At 37.4% G+C, this 12,789-nt stretch overlaps 1 pseudogene; it reads left to right on the top strand.

Annotated features, from left to right (window-relative positions):
• Nucleotides 1-3,864: 3,864 nt before the first annotated feature.
• Nucleotides 3,865-5,236, top strand: LOC123840829 (microtubule-associated protein RP/EB family member 1-like; annotated as a pseudogene).
• The last annotated feature ends 7,553 nt before the right edge of the window (nt 5,237-12,789 follow it).

Here is a 12,789-nt window from a genome sequence, read left to right as displayed (position 1 = left end):
CCTATGGAATGCTGCAAAGGCAGTCCTTAGATGGAAGTACATAGCCATCCAAGCCTACCTCAAAAAATTGGAAAAATCCCAAAAGCACAACCTAAACTTTCACCTAAAGGATCTGGAAAAAGAACATCAAATAAAGACGAAACCAAGCAGGAGAAGAGAAATGATAAAGATTAGAGCTGAAATCAATGAAATAGAAACGAGAAGAACAATAGAAGAGATCGATGAAACTAGAAGCTGTTTCTTTTAAAGAATTAATAAGGCAAAAGATTTATACGATCTCACCAGAATTAACCAAAAAAAAAAAAAAAAGAGAGAGAGAGAGAGAGAGAGAGAGAGAGAAAGGACCCGAATTCATAAAATCATGAATGAAAGGGGTAGAAATCATGACTAATACCAAGGAAATAGAGACAATTGTTAGAGCTTGCTACCAGCAGTTATAAGCCAACAAAGTAGCAAACTGGAAGAAATGGATGCATTCTTGGAAACTTATAAACTACCAAGACTGAAAGAGGAAGAAATAGACAATCTGAAGGGACCAATAACCAGCAAGGAAATTGAAATAGTAATCAAAAACCTCCCAAAAAAACAAGAGTCCAGAGCCAGATGGCTTCCCAGGGGAATTCTACCAATCATTTAAGGAAGAAATCATATCTATTCTACTGCAGCTGTTCCAAAACATAGAAATGGAAGGAAAACTTCCAAACGCCTTCTATGATGCCAGCGTTACCTTGATCCCAAAATCAGACAAAGACCGCATCAATAAGGAGAATTACAGACCAATATCCCCGATGAACATGGCTGCCAAAATACTCAACAAGATCCTAGCTAGGAGGATCCAACAGTACATTAAAAGGATTATGCATCAGGACCAAGTGTGGTTTATTCCTGGGATGCAAGGGTTATTCCACATTTACAAATCAATCAACGTGATAGATCACATTAACAAAAGAAGAGACAAGAACCATATGATCCTCTCAATTGCTTCAGAGAAAGCATTTGACAAAATACAGCATCCTTTCCTGATTAAAACTCTTCAAAGTATAGGGATAGAGGGAACATATCTCAATAGCATAAAAGCCATCAATGAAAAGCCCACAGTGAATATCATTCTCACTGGGGAAAAACTGAGAGCTTTTCCCTTAAGGTCAGGAACATGACCACTGTTGTTCATCATAGTACTAGAAGACCTAGCCTCAGCAATCAGACAGCAACAAAAAAGGAAAGGCATTCAAATTGGCAACAAAGAAGTCAAACTACCTCGCTTCCCAGATGGCATGATACTTTATGTGGAAAACCCAAAATACTCCAACCTCAAATTGCTAGAACTCATACAGTAATTCATCAACGTGGTAGGACACAAAATCAGTGCACAGTAATCACCTGCATTTCTATACACTAGCCATATGACTGAAGAAAGAGAAATTAAGGAATGGATTCCATTTACAATAGCACCCCAAACCAGAAGATACCTAAGCATAAACCTAACCAAAGAGGTATAGGATCTATACTCCAGAAACTACAGAAAACTAATGAAAGAAATTGAGGAGGACACACAGAGATGGAAAAACATTCCATGCGAATGGATGGAAAGCATAAATATTGCTAAAATATCTAGGCTGCCCAGAGCAATCTACCCTTTCAATGCAATCCTTATCAAAATAACATTGTCATTTTTCACAAAGCTGGAACAAACAATCCTAAAAATTGTATGGAACCAGAAAAGACCCTAAACAGCCAAGGGAATGTTGAAAAAGAAAACCAAACCTGGGGTGATCACGATGCCTGACTTAAAGGTATATTACAAAACTGTGATCATCAAGGCAGCAGTACTGGCACAAAAACAAACAGATAGATCAATGGAACAGAATAGAGAGACCAGAAATGTCCCTTCAACTCTTTGGTCCACTAATCTTTGACAAACCAGGAAAGAATATCCAATGGGGAAAAAAAAAAAAAAGAGAGTCCCTTCAATTAATGGTCCTGGAAAAATAGGACAGCCACATGCAGAAGAATGAAGCTGGAACACTCTCTTACACTATACACAAAGATAAACTCCAAATGGATGAAAGACCTCAATGCGAGACAGGAATCCATCAAAATCCTAGAGGAGAACATAGGCAGTAACCTCTTTGACATCGGCTACAGCCATTTCTTTCAAGACAGGTCTCTAAAGGCAAGGGAAACTAAAGCAACAGTGAACTTTTGGGACTTCATCAAAATAGAAAGCTTCTGCACAGCAAAGGAAGCAGTCAACAAAAATAAAAGGCAACCCATGGAATAGGAGAAGATATTTGCAAATGATATTTCAGATAAAGGGCCTGTATCCAAGGTCTATAAAGAACTTCCCAAATTCAACACCCAGAAAACAATTAATCCAGTCAAGAAACGGGCAGAAGACATGAACAGACACTTCTCCAAAGAAGACAGACAAATGGCTAACAGACACATGAAAAAAGGTTCAACATCACTAGCTATCAGGAAAATTCAAATCAAAACCACAAAACGAGTTAAAATGGCAAATATTAACAAGGCAAATATTAACAAGGCAGGAAACAACAAATGTTGGCGAGAATGTAGAGAAAGGAGAAAGCTCTTACACTGTTGGTGGGAATGCAAGCTGGTACAGCCACTCTGGAAAACAGTATGGAGTTTCCTCAAGACGTTAAAAATAGAGCTACCCTATGACCCAGCAATTGCACTTGTAGGTATTTACCCCAACGATACAGATATAGGCAAAAGAAGGGGCACATGCACCCCAGTGTTCATAGCAGTAAAGTCCACAATAACCTAACTGTAGAAGGAGCCGAGATGCCCTTCAACAGATGAATGGATAAAGAAGATGTGGCTCATATATACAGTGGAATATTACTCAGCCATCAGAAAGGATGAATACCCACCATTTGCATCGACATGGATGGAACTTGAGGGGATTATGCTAAGTGAAATAAGTCAATCAGAGAAACACAATTATTATAAGTTTTCACTCACATGTGGACCATAAGCAATAGCATGGAGGATCATAGGGCAAGGTAGGGAAAACTGAATGGAAAGAAACCAGAGAGGGAGATAAACCATGAGAGACTCTGGACTCTGGGAAACAAACTGAGGGTTACAGAAGGGAGGGGGGTGGGGGGGTGTGGTAACAGGGTGATGGGTATTAAGGAGGGCATGTGTTGTGATGAGCCCTGGGTGTTATATGCAACTAATGAATCATTGAAAACTCCATCAAAAATCAATGTTGTACTATACGTTGGCTAATTGAACATAATAATAATAAAAAGAGAGAACTTATCAAACACAATGCATATAAAGCAAACAAACAAACAAACAAAAATCAGTTAAAAAATGGGCAGAACACATGAGTAGACATTTCTCCAAAGATGTACAAATGGCCAACAGATACATGAAAAAAATGCCCAAGATCACCAGCATCAGGAAAATCCAAATCAAAACCACAATGAGATACCACCTCACACCAGTCAGAATGGCTAAATTTAACAACTGAGGAAACAACAGATGTTGGCAAGGATGCAGAGAAAGGAGAACCCTCTTACACTCTTGGTGGGAATGCAAAATGGAGCAGCCACTCTGGAAAACAGTATGGAGGTTCCTCAAAAAGTTTAAAATAGAGCTACTGTATGACCTAGCAATTACACTACTAGGTATTTATCTAAAGGATACCAGCATAGTCATTCAAAGGGGCACATGCACCCCAATATTTATAGCAGTAATATTCACAATAGCCAAAATATGTAAAGAGCCCAGATATCCATGGACAAATGAATGAATAAAGAAGAGGTGGTATGTATTTACAATGGAATATTACTCAGCCGTCAAAAAGAATGAAATCTTGGTCGGGCGGTTTGAACAAGACGAAGACGGAACCGAAGCCGGGCACAGGCAGTGGATGCGGTCCTGCCAAGAGCCGATGGCAGTGAACGTATATTCAACATCAGTCACCAGTGATAACCTAAGTCGACATGACACGCTGACCTGGATCAATGAGTCTCTGGAGCTGCATCTGACGAAGATTGAACAGTTGTGCTCAGGGGCTGCCTACTGTCAGTTTATGGACATGTTGTTCCCTGGCTCCATTGCCTTGAAGAAAGTGAAATTCCAGGCTAAGCTAGAACATGAATACATCCAGAACTTCAAAATACTACAAGCAGGTTTTAAGAGAACGGGTGTTGACAAAATAATTCCTGTGGACAAATAGTAAAAGGACAGTTTCAGGACAATTTTGAATTTGTTCAGTGGTTCAAGAAGTTTTTTGATGCAAACTATAATGGAAAAGACTATGACCCCATAGCTGCCAGACAAGGTCAAGAAACTGCAGTAGCTCCCTCCCTTGTTGCTCCAGCTCTGAACAAACAGAAGAAACCTCCCAGCTCCAGCAGTGCAGCTCCACAGAGGCCCATTGCAACACACAGAACTACTGCAACCCGTAAGGCTGGCCCGGGTGTGGTGCAAAAGAATCCTGGTGTGGGCAACGGGGATGACGAAGCAGCTGAATTGATGCAGCAGGTCAACGTATTGAAACTCACCTTCGAAGACTTGGAGAAAGAAAGAGATTTCTACTTTGGAAAGCTAAGGAACATTGAATTGATTTGCCAGGAGAACAAGGGGGACAACAACCCGGTATTGCAGAGGATCGTGGACATTCTGTATGCCACAGATGAAGGCTTTGTGATACCTGATGAAGGGGGCCCACAGGAGGAGCAAGAAGAGTATTAACAGCCTGGACCAGCAGAGCAACATCCGAATTCTTCACTCCAAATCATGTGCTTAACTGTAAAATACCCCCTTTTATTATTCTTAGAGGACTCACTGGTTTCTTTTCATGAGCAAACAGTACCTCTTCTTAAAGTGCACTTTGCAGAAGTTTCACCCCTTTTCCAATGACTTTGAGTTAGGAGCTTTTACCCTGTAGCAGAGCAGTATTAACATCTAGTTGGGTCACCTAGGGAACAAAGAGGCTGACCATGGGGCTCACCGTGTGGACGCTGGTAACGCTGATTGCTGGAGAAAGTGTTTCTATGTGATACACTGAGGTGGAGACCTCAGTAGAGAAATGTAAAGACTGATTTGAATTTTAAGCTAATGTGAAATCTTGGCAGAGAACGTTTTAATAAATAAATGCCTTAAGAGTAAAAAAAAGAAAATGAAATCTTGTCATTTGCAATGATATGGATGGGACTAGAGGCTATTTTGCTAAGCAAAATAAGTTAGTCAGAGAAAGACAAATACGGAATGATTTCACTCATGTGGAATTTAAGAAACAAAACAGGTGAACATAGGGGAAGAGAAGGAAAAATAAAACAAGATGAAAACGGAGAGGAAGACAAATCATAAGAGATTCTTAACTATCGGAGACAAACTGAGGGTTGCTGGAGGGCAGGTGGGTGGGAGGATGCGTTAACTGGGTGATGGGCATTAAGGAGGGCACTTGAAGTAGTGAGCACTCAGTGTTGTGTGCAACTGATGAATCACTAAAGTCTACCTCTGAAACTAATAATGCAGTATATGTTAATTAAAAAAAAAAGGAATTATGCTAAATCTACTCTGCCTGTGCTATATAATGGAACAAAAATGCCTGAATGACAGCAGATCTATTCACAACTTGGTTTACTGAATATCTTAATCCACAGTTGAGATCCACTGCTCAGAAAAAAAAAAAAAAAATCCCTTCAAAATACTATAACTGCTCATTCACATGGCAACTGGTCACCCAAGAGCTCTGATGGAGAAGTACAAGATTAGTGTTTTCATCCTTGCTAACACAACATCCATTTTCTAGCCCATATATTTTTATTCTCACCTTTTATTATTTAATAAATACATTGTGTAAGGCTATAGCTGTCATAGGTACTGATTCCTCTGCTGGATGTGGGCAAAGTAAATTGAAAACCTTCTGGAAAGGATTCACCATTGTACCTGACATTAAAAAACATTTGTAATTCATGGGAAGAGGTCAAAATATCAACATTAACAAGAGTTTGGAAGAAGTTGATTCCAACCCTCATGGGTGACTTTGAGGGGCTCAAGACTTCAGTGGGGGAAGTAACTGCAGATGTTTTGGAAATATCAAGAGAACAAAATTAAAAGTGGAGCCTGAAGATGTGGCTGAATCGCTGCAATCTCATGATAAAACTTTAAGAGATGAGGTATTTCTTCTTATGAATGAGCAAAGAAAGTGGTTTCCTGAGATAAAATATATACCTGGTGAAGATGTTGTGAAGATTGTTGAAATGAAAACAAATGATTTAGAATATTACATAAACTTAATTGATAAGCAGCAGCAAGGTTTGAGACGACTGACTCCAAGTTTACTGTGGGTATAATGCTTTCAAACAACATCACAAGCTAGAGAGGAATCATTCATGAAAGCAAGAGTCAATCAATGGGGCAAACCTCATTGCTGTCTTATTTTGAGAAATTTCCACAACCACCCAACCTTCAGCAACCACACCACCATGACCAGTCAGCAATCATCAGCATCAAGACAAGACCCTCCTCTACCAGCAAAACGACATGGACTTTCTGAAAGCTCAGGTGATGAATGAAATTTTTTAGCCATAAAATATTTTTAATTAGGGTACATATGTTTTTTATACACATAATGCTATTGCAAACCTAATAGACCACAGTATAGTGTAAACATAACTTTTATATTCACTTGGAAATAAAACCAAAAAAATGCATTTGTCTTTCTTTATTGTGATATTGGCTTTATTGTGGTGGCTTGGAATGGACCACACATTATCTTTGAGGTATGGCTGTACTAAAAATATCCCAAGATAAATTCATATAAGATTAAGGATAAGAATATTTAGGTGTGGTAGGATGTATAACAAAATGTTATTGACTGGAAAATTACATTTTTATAAATATATAAAATATATATAATTTTCATTTTTATTTTTTTAATGCTTTTTCATTTTGTCTTGTCTATGATGATATCGAATACATTTACACTGAGAACAATTTAACAAAAGATAATATGTAGTCTGCACCTAAAGAAGTGTGCATAGGCTGGTTTTTGCTTTTGTTTCTTTTTTTTAGAAAATTAATTTTTCATCAAAAACTAATGATGTATCGTATGGTGACTAACATAATATAATAAAATTAAAAACTACAAAAAAAAGAAAATTAATTTTTTTGGCTGGTGCTACTAATCTGGCTTAGGTAGCCCTATGTAATTTGAAAAAGTAATACAGAAATTTTAAAACCATTAACTCTGAAAGGGTGTTTTTTTTTTTTTTAAGATTTTATTTATTTGACAGAGAGAGAGGGAACACAAGCAGGGGGAGTAGGAGAGGGAGAAGCAGGCCTCCCGCAGAGCGGGGAGCCCGATGCGGGGCTCGATCCCAGGACTCTGGGATCATGACCTGAGCCGGAGGCAGACGCTTAACGACTGAGCCACCCAGGCTCCCCGAAAGGGTGGTGTGTTCTTACCCTTCTGTACCTTTTACTGTACTGAGATAAGATACCTATTTTGTTTCCTGTCAGTTAAAATTGTCCCTAGATATTTTGAATATTACAGTTGACCTTTAAACAATATGTTTGAACTGTGCAGGTCCACTTATACGTGGATTTCTTTTGATAAATGCAGTGCGGTGTTGTAAATGTATTTTCTTTTGTTTTTCTTAATAATATTTGCTTTTCTCTAGCTTTAGTGTAAGAATACTCTATATAATACATATAACATACAAAATATTTGTTAATTGATTATTTTTGTCATTGGTAAGGTTTCCCAGTCAACAGTAGACTATTAGTTAAGTTTTTGGGGAGTCAAAAGTTATACATAAACAGTTGCTTTTTTTTTTAAGATTTTATTTATTTATTTGACAGAGAGAGAGACAGCGTGAGAGGGAACACAAGCAGGGGGAGTGGGAGAGGGGGAAGCAGGCTTCCGGCTGAGCAGAGAGCCCGATATGGGGCTCGATCCCAGGACCCTGGGGTCATGACCTGAGCCGAAGGCAGATGCTTAACGACTGAGCCACCCAGGCGTCCCCATAAACAGTTTCTGACTGTGTGGGGGCCCAGCACCGCTAACTCCCGTGTTGGTCAAGAATCAACTGTATATTTGTGCCTAGAGTGCATTAATTGAAATATTATGTTTAACACTTCTGTGAAGTACTAAATGCTAACTTAACTAGGAGAAAAAAAAAAAGCATAAGAGAGAACAAGCACATTCATAATATTAAGTCTTGATTGCATCAGTTACCAAAACTTTGTTTAAAGAATATTCTTACGTCATTATAGCCATTAATTCCTAGGAATAACTGAAAATATTTTTAAAAACTTTTACACTTTGAATTTCATAAAGGGATGCATATTTTCTTTTACCAATAAATTCCATCAAGGTATAACATTGCCTTAGTATGAAATGAGACTCTTATATGTTGGAAATACATGTGAGTTCAACTATGATTCTTAACTTACTAATTTTTTTCTATTATGGCTATTAATTACTTGGTGTTTGGCTTTATCATATTTATCCACTTATCTCCATCAAGAGTTCTTCAAATTTTACCTATCTGATTTATTCTTGCTTGCTTTTCTAACCTCACTGCATTAATTGTTCTTCTTTTTTTTTTTCTGATCACAGAAGCCTCCTAGGCTCTTCTCCTTCAAACATATCGAAATTTCTTTAGTTTTCTTGGCCCATGCTGTTTCCAAAGCATTTCGTGACTGGAGTGTTAATAAATGATTTGGAACCATCAAGTTCCTTTGATATTTTAATTTCAAATATGTTTACATAAGCATAGCAAAGGAATAATCTTATATTTTAGCTTTTCCTTTGTAATATAAGTTTATTTGCTTAAGAAAATAAAATGAATTTTAAAATACTGAATTATATACAAACAACCCCATTTTGTTCAAAACTTATACTCAATATTTCAATCTTACCCATTTTTTTCCTTTGCTTTCTGCTATATGCCTTGTCTATGGAACTAAATGATAATGCCAACTCTTCCACTCATTTAAACAATTTTACACTATCGGTTGGATTGCATACATATATTTTTAAAAATATTTATAACATACTCTCTTTTTTGTCTAATTTGAACATATATATGCTTTCCCAATATATTTATCTGTATCCCTCTTCAATATCAATGGGTATCATTTTTTTAATTTTAGACTAGAGTCAGATATTTCAGCCTCTTTGTTACATCACATTCCTGTCACAAGGAAGCTGATTGCCTGATCCTAATGCTTTTTATTCTAATTTGTTCTTCAATTTACAGCAAGCAAGATGCCATGAAACATTTATTTTTTAACATTTTGTATCATGTAATCTTTTTTTTAATTGAGGGGAAACATACATAACATAAAATTCACCATTTTAATCATTTTAAAGTGTACAATATAGTGGTACTTAGTACATTAAATTTGTTCTGCAACCATTTCAACTGTCTTGATCCAGAACATTTTGGTGAGCATAAAAGAGAACCTTTTACCCATTGAGCAGTCACTCCTTTTCTTCTCCCACAGCCCCTGGCAACCACTAATCTACTTTCTCTCTCCATGGGTTTTCCTATTTTGGACTTTTCATATGAATGGAATCATACATTCTGGGGCCTTTGTATCTGATTTCTTTCACTTGTAGTATTTTCAGAGTTTACCTACATTGTAGCTTGCATCACTATTTATTACTTTGCATATGTTAATAATTTTCCAATGTATTGATATGCCACATTTTGTTTATTAATTTATCCGGTGGTGGACATTTGGATTTTTTCCACCTTTGGTTGTTGGATATTTGGGTGTTAACAATGTTGCTCTGAATATTCATGTACAAGTTTCTGATTGAACATCTCTTTTCAATTCTTTTCATTGCTGCAAATCTATAACAATTCCCCAGAGTTCTGACAACTTTGTTTCTCATAGTTTCTGCTTGTTTTTCAATGTTTCTTTTTGGCGCAAGAGCTAAAGTTACCAACCTGCCATTTTGGGCTTATGTAACTCAGCAATAACTATTGAATTAATAGCTATTAAAATAATTTTAACTATCCTTGCTTTCCTAGAATACATCTCACTTGTTCAGAGAGTAGTAATTTTGAAATTCCACTGAATACTATTTGCTAATATTTTACTTTGAGAGTAATCATTGATTCTCATGAGTGAAATTGGTCTATAGCTTTCTTTTTGTTTTTGTCATTATATTTAGTTTCTGATATCAATGTTATAGTGAGTTTATAAAAATAATTTGGTAAATCTTTCAGTAACACTAAATGTTTAAATAGTATAAAAGTTATTAGTTTGGGGTGCCTGGGTGGCTCAGTTGGTTAAGTGTCTGCCTTCAGCTCAGGTCATGGTCCCAGGGTCCTGGGATCGAGCCCCGCATCAGGCTCCCTGCTGGGCGGGAAGCCTGCTTCTCCCTCTCCCACTCCCCCTGCTTGTGTTCCCTCTCTCACTGTGTCTCTCTCTGTCAGATAAATAAATAAAATCTTTAAAAAAAAAGTTATTAGTTTATGGGGTGCCTGGGTGGCTTAGTTGATTAAGCCTCTGACTCTTGATTTCAGCTCAGGTCAGGATTTCAGGGTCATGGGATCTAGCCCCACATCAGGCTCCACACTCAGTGGGAGTCTGCTTGAGGTACTCTCCCTCTTCCTCTGCCCCTCACCCTGCTTGCGCTCTCTCTCTAAAATAAATCTTTAAAAAAAAATATTAGTTTACTGAGGATTTTAAATAATTCTCACATGAGAGCATTTGTACCTAGCACCTTTTTTCCCCTAATTTTGTATTTAAATTCTAGTTAGTTAAAATACAGTGCAATGTTGGTTTCAGGAATAGAATTCAGTGATTCATCACTTACATACAACACCCAGTGCTCATCGCAATAAGTGTCCTCTTTAATAGCCATCACCCATCTAGCCCATCCCCCACCCACCTCCCTCCATCAACCCTCAGTTTGTTCTCTATCTTTAAGAATGTCTTATGCTTCATTTCCCTCTCTCCTTCCCCCTTCCCATATTTCAACTGTTTTGTTTCTTAAATTCCACATATGAGTGAGATCATATGGTATTTATCTTTCTCCGACTGACTTATTTCACTTAGCCTAATACACTCTAGTTCCATCCAGCTCATTATAAATGGCAAGATTTTGGTTTTTGATGACTGAATAATATTATATATATATTCATTCATCAGTTGATGGACATCTGGGCTCTCTCCATAGTTTAGCTATTATTGATAATACTGCTATAAACATCAGGGTGCATGTACCACTCCGAATCTATATTTTTGCATCCTTTGGGTAAATACCCAGTAGTGTAATTAGTGGATAATATGGTAGTTCTATATTCAAATTTTTGAAGAACCTCCATACTGGTTTTCACAATGACTGCACCAGTTTACATTCCCACTGAGAGTACACAAGTATTCCTTTTTCTCCACATCCTTGACAAAACTTGTTTTTCATTTTAGCAATTCTGACAGATGTGAGGTGACATCTTATTGTGATATTGATTTGCATTTCCCTGATGATGACTTATATTAAGCATCTTTTCATGCGTCCACTGGCCATCTTCTTTGGAGAAATGGCTATTCAGGTCACGTGCTCATTTTGCAATTGGATTATTTGTTTCTTAGCTGTTGAGTTTTACTGGTTCTTTATGTGTTTTAGATACGAAACTTTTATCAGATATGTCATTGCAAATAATTTCTCCCATTCGGTAGGTTGCATTTTAATTTTATTGACTATTTCTTTCACTATGCAGAAGCTTTTTGTTTTATTTTATTTTTCAAATTTTTACTTATATTCTAGTTAGTTAATGTATAGAGTAATATTGGTTTCAGGAGTAGAATTTGGTGATTTGTCATTACATATAACACTGAGTGCTCATCATAATAAGTGCCCTCCTTAATACTGATCACACATTTAGCCCATCCCCCAACCAACTCCCTCCATCAACCCTGTTTGTTCTCTATCTTTAAAAGTGTCTTGGGATGTCTGGGTGGCTCAGTCAGTTAAGCATCTGCCTTTGGCTTGGGTCATGATGCCAGGGTCCTGGATTTGAGTCCCTCATTGAGCTCCTGGCTCAGCGGGGAGCCTGCTTCTTCCTCTGCCTGCCACTCCCCCTGCTTGTGCTCTCTCACTCTCTCTCTCTCTCTGATAAATAAGTACATACATACATACATACATATATACATACATACATACATACATAAATAAATAAATAAATAAATAAATAAATAAATAAATAAATAAAATCTTTTAAAGATAAAAAATATAAGCGTCTTGGGGTGCCTGGGTGGCTCAGTTGGTTAAGCGACTGCCTTCAGCTCAGGTCATGATCCTGGAGTCCTGGGATCGAGTCCCACATCGGGCTCCCGGCTCGGCGGGGAGCCTGCTTCTCCCTCTGACCCTATCCCCTCTCATGCTGTCTCTCTCTCTCTCTCAAATAAATAAATAAATAAAATCTTCAAAAAAAAATAAGCGTCTTATACTTTGTTTCCCTCTCTCTTTTTTATTGTTTTTTCTCCCTCCCATATGTTCATCTATTTTGTTTCTTAAATTCCACATATGAGTGAAATCATATGGTATTTGTCTTTGACTGACTTATTTCACTCAGCATAATGGACTCCAGTTCCATCCATATTGTTGCAAATGGCGAAATTTCATCCTTTTTGATGGCTGAGTAAAATTCCATTGTATATGTATACCACACCTTCTTTATCCACTCATCAGCCAGTGGGCATTTAGGCTCTTTCTATTGTTTGGTTATTGTTGATAATGTTGCTATAAACATCGAGGAGCATGTATCCGTTTGAAACTGT

This window comes from Mirounga angustirostris, unplaced genomic scaffold (genome assembly GCF_029215605.1).
Source record: "Mirounga angustirostris isolate CCGP_5_RB_7025 unplaced genomic scaffold, mMirAng1.0.hap1 SCAF_11, whole genome shotgun sequence".
NCBI classification, from domain to species: domain Eukaryota; kingdom Metazoa; phylum Chordata; class Mammalia; order Carnivora; family Phocidae; genus Mirounga; species Mirounga angustirostris.
The sequence above is the reverse complement of the archived record's forward strand: the minus strand, read 5'-3'. Positions and strand labels throughout refer to the sequence as shown.